Source organism: Equus asinus, chromosome 7 (assembly GCF_041296235.1).
Source record: "Equus asinus isolate D_3611 breed Donkey chromosome 7, EquAss-T2T_v2, whole genome shotgun sequence".
Lineage (NCBI taxonomy): Eukaryota > Metazoa > Chordata > Mammalia > Perissodactyla > Equidae > Equus > Equus asinus.
In genome coordinates, this window is record NC_091796.1 from 73,036,010 (window position 1) to 73,049,174 (window position 13,165).

A 13,165-nucleotide genomic window follows, 5' to 3' on the forward strand; every position below is an offset into this window, starting at 1 on the left:
AAACAGACCCACACATGTAAGGGATAAACATATTGGCAGGTGTTTCTTGCTACTGTCATGGTCCTGGGCAGGTACTCAAGTCAGTGGGGCTGCTTTCCTCCACGTGGCCATTTAGGGACCAGGGTTCTTTCCATCTTGTGTCTCTGCCATCAACTAAGATCTCATAGTCATTTGCATCCAAACAATCTAATGAGAAAGAACGTGGAGAAATTTGAATGTAAAGTTTTGTGCTCTAGGCCTGGAAGTGACAGATGTCATTGCCAGTCACACTCCATAGGGTAAAACTTAGTCACAAGGCCACACTTCACTCTAAGAGAGGCTAGAAAATAAAGTACACCTACTTTCCCCAAGGAGGGAAGAATGGATTTTCATAGAAACTAGCCATCTCTGCCTGCATCACACTTTCCAGCCACCAAATATCCTGGCACACTTTTTCCCACATGTAAAACAAGCCCACCCTTTTCCCAAGAGGACTGCTAAGAGTCCCATTCTGTCACTACACCAGGTCAAAGTCCAGAGTCTACAGGTGATTCACGGTCCTTTCCATTTGATGGAGATGTAACTCCTTGTGGTTCAATAGATGATTCGTTATCTACCCATATACAAAATCACCCCTTAGACTGTGGTAGCACAGGGATGGGATAACCAAAATATTCAAACCTCTTTCAGAAAAGGGAAGAATGGAAGACACATAGCAATAATAGAATCCTGATGGCAAACACTGGGAAGACCCCCTGCCCAGGCAGGGTCGGGGAAGTTTCTTGAATTGACTCTGATGCTATTCTCTAGGAGGAGTTCTTTCGCCCCTTATTCTCAACTTTCCCTGGCTCGGGTCTTCGAGAGGTCCTTCTTCCTCGTCCATTATCCCCCATGACACACATCTGAACTGGGCCTTAGCGGGTATCTGTTTTTTGTAGGCTGCACAACTTTCATAGCCTCTTCTAGCTTGTGCAATTTGGGGGACTCAAGCGTTGTTTTACAGTCATAAGCATATTTAGTCCAAGTTTGGAGTTTCTTTGGAAATACACCTCTCTCAAAAACTTACCAAGTTTCTGGTAAATTCCATTCCAGTATCCACATCCAAGGCCAAAGTGTGTCTTCCTTAGACATACTTCTTAAACATACTTTATTTGTCTGCTTCCTCTAGCCAACGCCTTTTACTCTCAAATTAGCAACAGCTACCTAGAAGTCACGTGAAGCCGTAGGCTTAGATGGGAGGGCAACACCCTAGATTTTATCTTTGACACAGGGACGACTCCCTGTTTAGACAGAGGAATGGACATTTGTTGCTCAAATTCTTTTTTAATTGTATCTTCTATTTATGGAATCCAAAAATAATCAATATCCTGACACTATAAGGCCGTTAATATCTGTGTGCTATCAGTCTCTACTTAAGAAACAACCAATTCAGCTCTTCTCTTCTTGTAGCGCCTTGTTAAATACAGTAACAGTTAATGTACACTAACATTCTGGCTTTTCTCAATCTTTTTTTTGAGTGCTAGAGATTCAGTAGGACATAGGTTTACCTTCCAAGTTTCACAGACAATAGTTTTACAAAATGTTTTGCCATAGAATAAGATAGATCTTTGTCTTTCTAGCCTGTTCTGTTCTCTTATCACCTGCCATTTAATGGCTACGCCAATAGCACACTTTTTTTAGGTTTTTGAATCATGGCGCCACACTAGATAGGCTAGGATGCTGTAACAAACAGACTCAAATATACAATGATTGAGACCATTAGAATTCTATTTCTTGCTCATATAACAGAGCTGGGCAAGTGTTCAGGTTGGTGAGATGGTTCTGCTCCATGTAGTCGTTCAAGGATCTACTTTGTTCCATCTTGTTACTCTGCTATTGCGTACAGCTTTGTAATGCTCTACTAGACAGCGGAAGAGGAAAGAATATGGAGGAGTTAGGGCAAAGGGGTGGTGTGGGTCAGGTCCACAAGTGGCATCTATTCACATTTCATTGGAGAGAATTTAGATCCTAGGCCACGCACAATTGTAAGAAAGGTTAGCTGTATAACCAAAGAAATGGTGAACAGATTTTAATGGACATTTAGTAAATGTCACCACAATTACTAAGTTGAAATTTCTTATAACAAATACGATAGACCCATAAACCATATAAATTGCCCTAAGTACTATATTTAATTAGGTGTTTAGTCAACTACATTCAACTACAAATGACGCACTTGTATTTCCCAAATTTGCCTGGTCATCAGAAAAACCTGCTTGTTAAAAATGCAGATTCTTTGGTCCATGCCAAGGCTGCTATACCAGACCCACTAAGAGAAAGAGCTGTAAACATAAATTTCAACAAGAATCCTAGGCATTTCTTCTTAGGTGGAACCTATCAAATTGCCATTTTGTAGTTGAAAACCATTTGGATACCATAAGTTCATATAGTGGTCCATCTAATATAATTTAGTAAGTTCAGAAACTTTTTTTAATGTTATGAAGATGCCTATAAATCAAGTAAAGAGGAACAATTTTGTAGTCAACCATCAATCAATGAAAAGGAATTTAAAAATAGATCGTGGCCGGCGGCACTTAAGTTCGCACGTTCAGCTTCAGTGGCCAGGGTTCGCTGGTTCGGATCTGGGGTGTGGACATGGCACCGCTTGGCAAGCCATGCTGTGGTAGGCGTCCCACATATAAAGTAGAGGAAGATGGGTAGGGATGTTAGCTCAGGGCCAGTCTTCCTCAGCAAAAAGAGGAGGATTGGCAGCAGTTAGCTCAGGGCTAATCTTCCTCAAAAAATAAAAATAAATAAATAAAAATAGATATATGTATAAATCACTTCTTGACTTGGTAATTTCTAACAGGGGGAATTATGTAAAACAGAAGAGACCTTTAAAACCTGTTGGAGGCAGCTAGCAAATTCCTAAATGAGGAACCAGAGCACCCTCAAAAAAGATCTGCTCCCATGGCTGGGATGTAGAGAGACTCTGGAAGGAAGAGCACACTCAATGCTGAGAATCAGAAAGTGTTGGGAGAGGGTTGGTGTGAGGTGGGTTGAGAAGCCTCAGAGACTCAGAATGCAGATAAGGGGGATTGTAACACAAAGCAGAAAAGAGCGCACAGGGTAACAGGGGCACCCAGCACTGGCGGCTGGGGGAAAAGCTGCGTAAATGTGAACCACCGTTTGCTGAGCCCGCTGTCTGTAAAACAATCATCAGCACGACTGTAAGACCTTTAGAGGGGTCACTGAGGGAAATTAGAGAACACCTACTCTCATGGGAAGAAGCAAAGAAGTCCTAACAAACAGGAAGGAGCCTGGAATCCTCAGGGCGGTTTTGGTGCGGCTCTGTCTTGGACACTATTACTGCTCTTCCATATCCACCCAGCCCTACGGTTATGAAATGAACATAAACATCTGTTTCCCCTCTGCAAATCCTTCTGTTCTTCTTCATGCTTTGACCTAGCATTTGGGGAAAAGGAAGAAAAAACAAAAATGGAAAGTCTCCTGAAATTCAATTTCTCAGAGTCCAAAAAACCTTTTACTTGGGATAGAATCTGATTCCTGAAAGAAATAGCATGTAAATCCCGGGAGAGGCAGAAATTTTGTAACTGAGACTCAGGCCCCCTGATCTGGACAACTGATTGACAAGCTCTCCTGCTAGTGGAGACCAAGCCTTCCTTTGGAGTCTCTCCAGCTGTTTTAATACAAATTAGTAAATCAGGCCTCAGAATGTGATTCCACTTACCAACAAGAGAGAAACAATGCTCCGTGTGGCCTGAACATGATGAACGAGATTGCTTCCTGCTCTTTTTACCATAATTTCTATGGTTTATTAATAAAACTAGCAATTAGCTAATATTAATTAGCTAAGTATTTAATATGTATCTAACCCTATGTCACCTTTGCTATCTTCTTTGAGCCTCACATTATCTCTAAGTAGTAAGTATCTTCATTTCATAGACAAGAAATCTGAAACTCAGGGGAGTAACTTGTCCTCTGTCACAGGGCTAGTAAGTGGCTGAACTGGGATACAAACCTCTCAGCTTAAATGTTACCTCCACGGTGAGGCCAGAACACCCTGACTTAATTGGGCTCCCTTTCAAAACCTGTCTGTTTCCTCTATAGTTATTGTCTAATTTGTTTAGTTATTCATTGCTCGTCTCCCCCTGGAATGTACACTTCATGAAGGCAGCTTCTTTCTGTCTTGTTTACTTTCATGCTCCCAATACCTGGAGTGAGCCTACAACACAATATATACCCAGAAATGTCTATTGAATGACTGAATGAATAAATAGTTGAATGAACGAATGACATCCGCAAGTCTCGCCATCTTAACCACTGCACTGCACTGGAGTCCACACCCTGGGTGAACAGTCGGGATAGTTTTCTTTGTTCAGGTTTCATCCTCTCACATACTGAAAGAATATGTCCTAAGCATGGTAAGCTTACATTCAGAAATAGTGTATTGGCTTTGTTTAAAACTTGTAAAACAGTTTTATTTTTCAAGGAAAGAAATTCCGAAAGGTTTTGCTTCCAAATTTCAAACTTGTGAGTTCTGAGTGACTTAACTAGGAAAAAGGGTTTCCCTAATTATATTAAGGATTGCTGTTATATCTCGGTTTTTGGATGCTATATACTAGAGGCAAAAAGAAAAATTTAATTTCTTAAAGTATGTACTGTATAAGTTTTTTCCAAATAATGAGACTAGTTAAGAGGAAAAACAGTAAGTCAATAATCTCCTTAATGCATACCAGGTGTAATCTCCTAAGAATTATGAATCATGTTTCTAAAACACAACCATTCATTTACTAGAAAGTGTACTAATTTTCAGCTGATATGCTTGTAAGAAATGCAATGAACACATCATACATATTAATAATGGGGCACTTTATACTTATCAAAGTAAGAGTATTGGAAGGAAAATGGCTATGATCTCTCTCCTCTAGATTCTTCTCTGCTCATATTGGATGATCTTGTGCTGTGAGCCCTAAATGCTTCTTTCCACAGTTAAAATGAATTTCATATGACATTTGCAATAGTTCGAGCTGGTAAATAAAAGCCTTAGGAATTTTCAATAGTAAATGTGTTTTTGACCAAATTTTTCAAAAGAGGCAGAGTGAATATTAAATCTTAAATGTCAATATTCAGCACAAACTTTGCGGTAGCGGTTTTACTCTGTTCATTTCATTCGTGTACCCTCCTATTAACTCTCCATACCAACATAAACTCCCTTTTGGAGAAACTGAATCTATCGGGCTGCCCATCAAATCCATTCACTCAAGTTCAGCAAAGATGGAGAAATTCTCATTATCATCCTCAGAATAATGGCTCAATGTATTTGCAGACCAAAGAAATTTTCATCCTTGACATCCTCAAACAATACACTCAGATCTTTCCAACTCCCTTCATAGATATTTGACCTATTCTTTCCCTGTTTCTAGTGGGTAGCTTCTCATGAATTCACTTCAAGTCAATCATGAACAACTCACATTTCAAATCCATAGCCAGTACACAGCAACTTCAGTAATTTTTTGGTAGGAAGGGGTATCTCGTCAATATTGTTAGGTGCAGTCCTAACACGATGTAGAAGTCTAGACTAAATAATCTTTTAGATCATCTCTATCTTTTTGTGGTATATTTTCCCTTGTTATTAGGGAGATAATATATCCTTAAATTGACAGATTTTTGCTGTTATAGGTCCCTGTGGTTACCACAGTTCACTGTGTCTTACAGTACTGAATACTCTACCATTGTAACAGATATGCTCGTCTTACCAGGATTTAGTATGTAGTAGATTACACATCATCCTGAGTGATTTTTATGTTTCATTCACCTTCTACCAGTTAACACATTAAAAGCTTCTTAAAGGTAGTCCACATCAGCCAAACATCCTATTTCGCATCCTCACCAATTACCACAGATTGAATCCAGTTTCACAAAAGACATTCTATTCCAGGGTAACCTAGAATTCAGGGGATTTTCCTGCTCACAGGAAGAAATCTTAGGCTCCAAGCTATAATCAAACCCCAAAGTACCTACAAGAAATCATGAGTTATTTTGGACACTACTACATCATCATCTAACCTTAAGGATAGTAATTTACACAGTATAAAGAAATTACTTTATATTGTGTCTGTTTATATATTTGGGTGCTAGAGCGATTTCCAAAATTTCAACTGATATCCAAGGGTTAGAGCTTACCGTGGTGCAGAAGGAGTGAAAGTAGGTCAGCAACATAGATTAAAAGATGCAAAGCTTTCAAAGCATCCGCACAACATTTGGAAAAACACATTTTATTTACCTTCAATGTCACAGGGAGCTGGTAAATCCATCATAGTTTTCCTATCTGATATTATCACTGCCTCAGCATTTCTATCTTTTACTGTCTCTAGAAGCCTGTTCCCTGTGAACTGAGGAAGAGAATTTCTATTCTACTGACAGAGACACTTAGCTCCACTTTTATAGCCAATATCTGATTACTCCCACAAACCCTGCAATTAAAGCTAAGAGAAAAAGAGCACCAAGTAAAGCAATTTGAGAGTGAGAAGGATCTGCCCACAGAATGATCCATTTGTCCATCAAAAACTTTTGGCATTTTTCTATTTTTGTGTAAATGATATGAAAGATGACATGAGTGGAGCCATATTAAAATAGAGCCAGAGCAGCCATTTAAAGGAAGGGCCTTGCACATCTTGTTTTCTTTATCTTCCAAAATGCATCAAACCACCAAAATTCAAAGAAGTCAGTAAGAACAAGAACACCCTGTCTGTTAGGACTGATGAAATTGGACCTCACTAATGACCAAATCTCTAACCAATCAATGAAGCGCAAGTCTAGCCTTTTGCCTGATGACCAAATGTCAAGCCACTTTATGAAATATAAACCCAGCCTTACCTCATCTAGCATCAATGGACTCTTCTTTAGTAGAACTCAGCTCATCTTTCTCTCGTTCACCCATAAAAGTTCTGAGCCCCTCCCCTGTAATCTGGACACTATTTGGGTTTCTGCCTGAATCTGTGCTCCCTGAATTGCAATTCTTTGATCCCAAATAAATATTTTAACTGGCTTCTGTTTTTGTAAGGTGACAACAAACACCAACAACCTTTAAACAAGGTAAATGAAAATGGTGACTTCAAAGGATTTAATGAATGTTTTTCCCTTTGCATGGTTCTTAAAATCTACTATTGAAAGATTTATGACATACTCACGAAAGAGCATCATAAAAATTGTTTTGTTCTTATTTAGTCTTTTCATGTTCTCCTACTTTTTTAAAGGATCCTAAACTTTCTTCCGTACGTACGTTAAGAGTTTTCCTCTCCACTGAAGCACCTCTATCTGGTGAATCTACATGAAAAGGAAAGCACATCTCCTAAGAGAGAGGCAGTGTATATTAACTTGACAAGCAGCTCCTGAGAAGCCAAATTTCATGCTAATGCTATTTAAATTTTATCTTTTATTAAGGAAAAAATGGTTAAGAAACATTTTAATGGATATGTGAGAATGATAGAAATTCAGTTATGGAAATTACTCTGTGATACAAGAGGAATGAGGAAGGAATGTATGTATCTTCCTTGGTGAATTAACCGGTTATTCAGAAGGAATAATGTAAGTCTACCCCTGAACAATGTCTACCAAATCTATGGAAAGAGAAAATTAAGTAAAATTTTTCTCTGTGATTCTTCAAGGACAAGGTCCTTTCAGCCCCAAATCCTTGGTATTTTTTCCACTAGGATCCATTAGGATCCTTTCTTCAGTACAGACAGTGGTCCTCCTTTATCACTCCCCAAATTTCTGCTTTTTTCTCATTTTAACATCAAGTCTCAGAAACAACAAGATTCTTGTATTCTGGGGATGAAGACAAGCACAGGAAATCGCTGGTCTCTGGAATCCCCAACCACGTAGCTCCATCTCACTCCCCAAAGGGAGGCACTGTTTAAAAGCAGCATCTGCTGGAGTCCTGTTCCATTAAATCAGAGTAGGTACATAAGGTGAGAGAGATGGATGATCTTAGAAAAGATCCAAGTCTTCCCTGAATTATAAAAGACTGTGGTTTTAACTTGACTTCCCAAACTCCTTCCTCCTTCCTGCACACGTCACTCAATGGCTAAAGATATAGAAATTTAAAGGGCAGAGCTGGAATTTTTTATTAAAGAATCTGGCATTATGCCCTATCTCTAAATATCTATATTGTTGTGCTCTGTCTCTTGAGGCAATAAGATGCCCCAAGCTTTCCTTCTCTGTTGTCTCTCAGCTGTGTGAATACCCACCTTAAAATAGATGCTCTTATCCCCTCTGCCAGGCTGCTTCTTCTAATGAGGCATGGCTCCTTCCCCCAATCACACATGGGGAGAAGGAGCACTGAGTAATAAATGCTGATTATCTTTCTGACACCAGAGAATGGTGATAAAAGATATAGCCCTTTTCCAGCGTCAGGAGCACAATGGATGCCCTAGTGATGAAAATTGCATTATACATCTCCATGGACACACCCAAGAAGATCGTCTTAAACTACAGAACGAGTGATTTAGGTTAGACAGGTTTAAATGTGACATTGCTGTACAATTTCCAAACTGGTTTTGGCATCTTCCCCTTCAAAGGATCTAAGATGATTTCAGTGTGAATGGACCCACTTCTTAATGGGAGCAGCCTGGTATTGTGTTGGGTCTGAATGTCAAGAGAACAAAGGCAAAATAACGCAACTTCTTCAAAAGGCATTTTGTTATTCCTTGGTCTCCTCCCCTCTGTGTATCTGGGGAACACAAAGGAACACTAGGAAGAAGAGAAGGAAGAGCATAGAATAGTACCTCCTGCTCTACGCTCACCTTTCATCGTTGAATGACAAGTGACAAGAACCAAGAACGAATAAGAGACGAATTTGGGGCTTGGGGGCAGATGAGTGGAACTTAGGTTTGCTTCTTACTGAATTTAGAGCTGAAAGCCATTTGTGAAAGTGTTCCATCTTGAAAGGACTTTCCCCAAATTTTATCCATACTGTTGAGTACAGCTGAAAAGTAGGAAATTACGGCTAGCCATCTGGAATATTGATTCTAGCAGGACCTGGTCTAAGGAAGCGATCCTATGGTCCTCTCCGTCTCTAGGGCCCCACCCATCCTCTCCACACTGAACTTCCAGCATTGACAGACGGCTCTTCCTTAGTGTTACAGATCTCTTTTCTCACCTCCATCCAGGTTCTGCATTTATGCATGACATTTTTAACCATTGCCCTACTCTGCCATCGTCCTAGGTGATCCGCAGAGGTGCAGAGAAGAGAGGAGCGACACATCCAGTGAGTTGGTTATTGCCCAATAGCCTCCTTCTATCACCCCAGATCTGTGTCTGGAGGTTACTGTCTGCAGAGTTTCATGGGAAAGTCATGAAATATTCATAAAAGCTAACTTCATACCTATTTTATCAGATAAGTGCTGCCAGCAATGTTTTCAATACGAGCTTTCCAACCTTAAATTTCATGGACACCTCTGGAAGACTGAAATAAGTGCAATCCGACACATTGTTGATCCTACCTCCGTGTGTGTGAGAGACGGAAACCCCAACTCTCTTGGTAGAAAAAGAAGGACATATATTAATATACTCCTCAGGTATTGCCCTTACACAACTCTGCTTTTCCAGGTTAGGATTCAGTCTCATCCCCACAAAATGACTTCAAAATGTTCTGTTCGTTTAAAAAAAAAAAAAAAAGATGGTATTATCCATAAAAGCTCTTTAAAAGTTTCTATAGTCTCATTTCATAGTCCAACTTTACTCTACCCTGAGAGCCTCTAAAAACTTCTTGTTGAGCCAGTTTATCAACACTGTCATTCTCTCTAACATGTAATTCTGCATGGAAACCAGGTTCTCAGAAGTAAGCTGTCTTCTTGATAACACAGTGTTGTAGGGGTTCCCAGGCTACTAATCTGTATTAGGCAAACATCCCCAAGGAATCACAAATTATATAATGTAAATGAAAGCATCTTCATGCTGGAAAACACTATCAAATGTTCTTGTTTCTTATTAGTAATAAATCACTTTATTTATTAAATGTTCTACGAGTATAGAATGACATAAGATGTAATTAGCCGCAAGGTTCAGCAAAAGCATAAAACTCAGCAAAAGCATAAAACCAAACACATCCTCTTTCCCCGGGACTGCATCTCTAAGAATGCGGTTAATCTGTTTTGTTCCCTCACACATGCATAAGCGATATGGATGTGTGAGAGCCAGAAACAGGGCTCAGAACCGGAGGTCGCTTCTTCGTGTGCTGTAACTCGTGCACACAGCCTGCTTGTTCCTTTTATGGGTGGAAATGCCTCAGAACTGTTGGCATGATCTCAGCAGCAGGTGTGGGGAGGGCGTAGAAGGGTCTCCACAGTCCAGATCACCCAGCTGCAGTACCAGAAGAATCCTTTCTAACCAAGCATGTAAATCCATTTTTATGACCTTAAAAAGACTCACAATAAGAACATTTGGATATTAAAACACTCTGTTCCAAAGACATAATTGTATTTGTACTGTTTACTGTTGATGGCATACCTCAAACAATTTATTCCCTAGTGAAAAATCCAGGCCTACCTTATACCAAATTCTCAGAGTAGTTGATAAGTGCAAGTAGTTCCCATGAGGCCAGATCCAGAAGTTCATTGTTTAGAAGATTTCGCTGGTTTCTTTCCTGATTTCCCTAGCTTTCTCTGACTTCTGAAGTTAATGCTCAGCCTTATCCCATACCCCGACCTGGGGGCCTCTGACTAATTCAGTTTGTTTCTCAGCCCAATTTTGGAAGTGACTGAAGTCAATCTCCAAGAAAAGTATTTTCCCCAATTGCATCGACTATCGCTTAAACTACCCTTATATAACTATCATTTATACATTTTTAAGCTATAGTTAGAAGTTGACGGAAAATAAAACTTTTCCGTTGGAACAATATAAATTGCCTCTAGCTTTCCAGGAGAGGGTTGTATTTGCTACTAGAGAAAAGAAGATAAATAATTGACTTGTAATAATCTCATCCCTATTCCCACAAGTATTGAAATCTTTTACTTCTCAAGAAATTTCGTCTCTAAAATGTCTATTGAGAGTTTGTGAAAATCAATTTAATATTTTTATGTTTACTTATGTAAAAATAATATTTCATTGGGATGTCTTATGTGAACTATAATTGCATAAATCCAGTTTTCTCCCCTTTCTGAAAACCATCCAAAAGAAAAAATGGAAAACAAAAATGCAAACTATATTTTTAGCAAAACTAAGACATAGATTCCAAAATATTTTGAAAAGGATGCCAAAAACAGCAGAATTCACAAAAGAAACAAAAGAAGAAAGTAGAAAGAAGCTAAGGAGACAGAGCCCAGCGGTAGCAGATCTCAAAACTGCCCACTAAAATATGCTTTTTGAAGGTGAAGGACACACCTGGAAGAGAAAAGAACTATATCCCATGTAGTATATAAAAGAGTGCAGAAAAGAGAATAGTCTGAAAGTTTTAGAAGGCTCCATAGAGCTGGTTCAGATCACAGAAGCTAAGGACCTCATGAAGAATCATACAGATAAAGCCAGATACAGAAGGGGTTTATTCCAAGTATTTCAGGATAGTTCAACATTAGAAAATCTATTACTAAAATTCATCATATTAATAAGTCTAAAGAGAAAAAAGTATGATCATCTTCATGGAGATTAAAAAAGAATTATAAAAGTTAATCATTAAAATTTGATTTCAATAATAATAATAAAATAGGAAATTGATGGTATGATAGCCTCCCTTTCCTCTATAAATATGTCACCCCACCATCAAGAGGTGCGTTTCTTCCTCAACTCTTGAATCTGGACTGGTCCTGTGACTGCCTTCACCAAGAGAATGAAGAGAAATTTATTTTCTGGTACATCAGAACCCAAGATTTCCTTCCTCTTAGAACCTAACTGTCAATGATGTGAAGTCCAAGCTATATGGAAAGACTGAAATGAGCAGAACTAAGGTACTCTGGAAAAGAGCCCAAGCAGATCTCCAAGACAAATCAACCAAGTCAACACCACTGCCACATGAATGAGTGAGCCTTCTGGGAAGCTCCAACCGAGTCAAGCCCCCAGACAACTTCAGCCCAAGTTGACATAGCATAAAGCAGAAAAACTGCCCAGCCAAGCCCAGTCAACCCACAGAAACATGAGATAATAAAAATGATTATGGTTTTAAGTCACTAAATTTTGATGAGGCTTTATATGCAGCAATAGACAACTTAAACACATCTCTTTGTGTTTGACAACTTAAACGCATATTTTGTTTACATATCTATCCTGTTCCAAGAGCCAGGATCATGCATAATGGGGAAAGACCATAAACATTTCCCCTAAGGTCAGGAATAAGTTATGGGTTCCCATGTTACCATTATTATTCAACATTTTATGGGAGGTACAAGATGCTGCACTTGGATAAGAGAAAAATATTAGAGGTATTAAAAAAAAGGGGTTACTCTCTCTCCTCCATCCATTCTTGTCTCTTTGCTGTTCCTTGAAAGCAAATTTCCCCTTAAGAGATTTTGCTCTTGCTGTTCCCACTACGTGGCAATTATGTCCCTAAAGCCATACGACTGGCTTGCTCACTCCCGTCAGGGATCTAGTCAAATGCCACTTTATCAGAAAGGTCTTCCCAATCACAATATATAATAAGGAACTACTCTCCACTTACCCTGCTTTATTTTTCTGTGGAATTTATCATCACCTAATACATTGCATGCATATATGCGTGCACTCACATACCACATTTCTTTATCGTCCATCTATGGAGACCAGGGGCCATATCTCTAGCATTTGGAAAAATATTTGGCACTCAAATAAATATCTCTTGAGTGAATGAATGAAAAGTTACAAGGGTACAATGCTTTCACTTTCTAGTTATTTTTATATGTCGGTTCTTCCTTAATTCCAACAATTAGTTGTATCCATCTCTACCTTTTTCCTCTGATTTTATGAGTCCTTTATAGTGGATACTAGAGCATTCTTATGAATAAGAAGAGAAAAATTGACCAGTTCCATAATTCAGTGAACCCAACCATCTTGCTGGGTGATGTTAACAGCTAGTCAAATAAATCAAAATTATTGCCTTTACGACATGCCATGCTTGAACTATTGTTTTCCCCAGTTATGTGGGCAAGAAAACTAGTCATGCTTTGGCAAAATTTTATCTTATAGTTATGTTGCACAGCTATGTTATGAATGGATG

At 39.0% G+C, this 13,165-nt stretch overlaps 1 protein-coding gene across 1 annotated transcript in view; it reads left to right on the forward strand.

Annotated features, from left to right (window-relative positions):
• RHOJ (ras homolog family member J) overlaps nt 1–13,165 on the forward strand; it is an 83,886-nt gene that overhangs the window by 8,316 nt on the left and 62,405 nt on the right. The window lies entirely within an intron of this gene.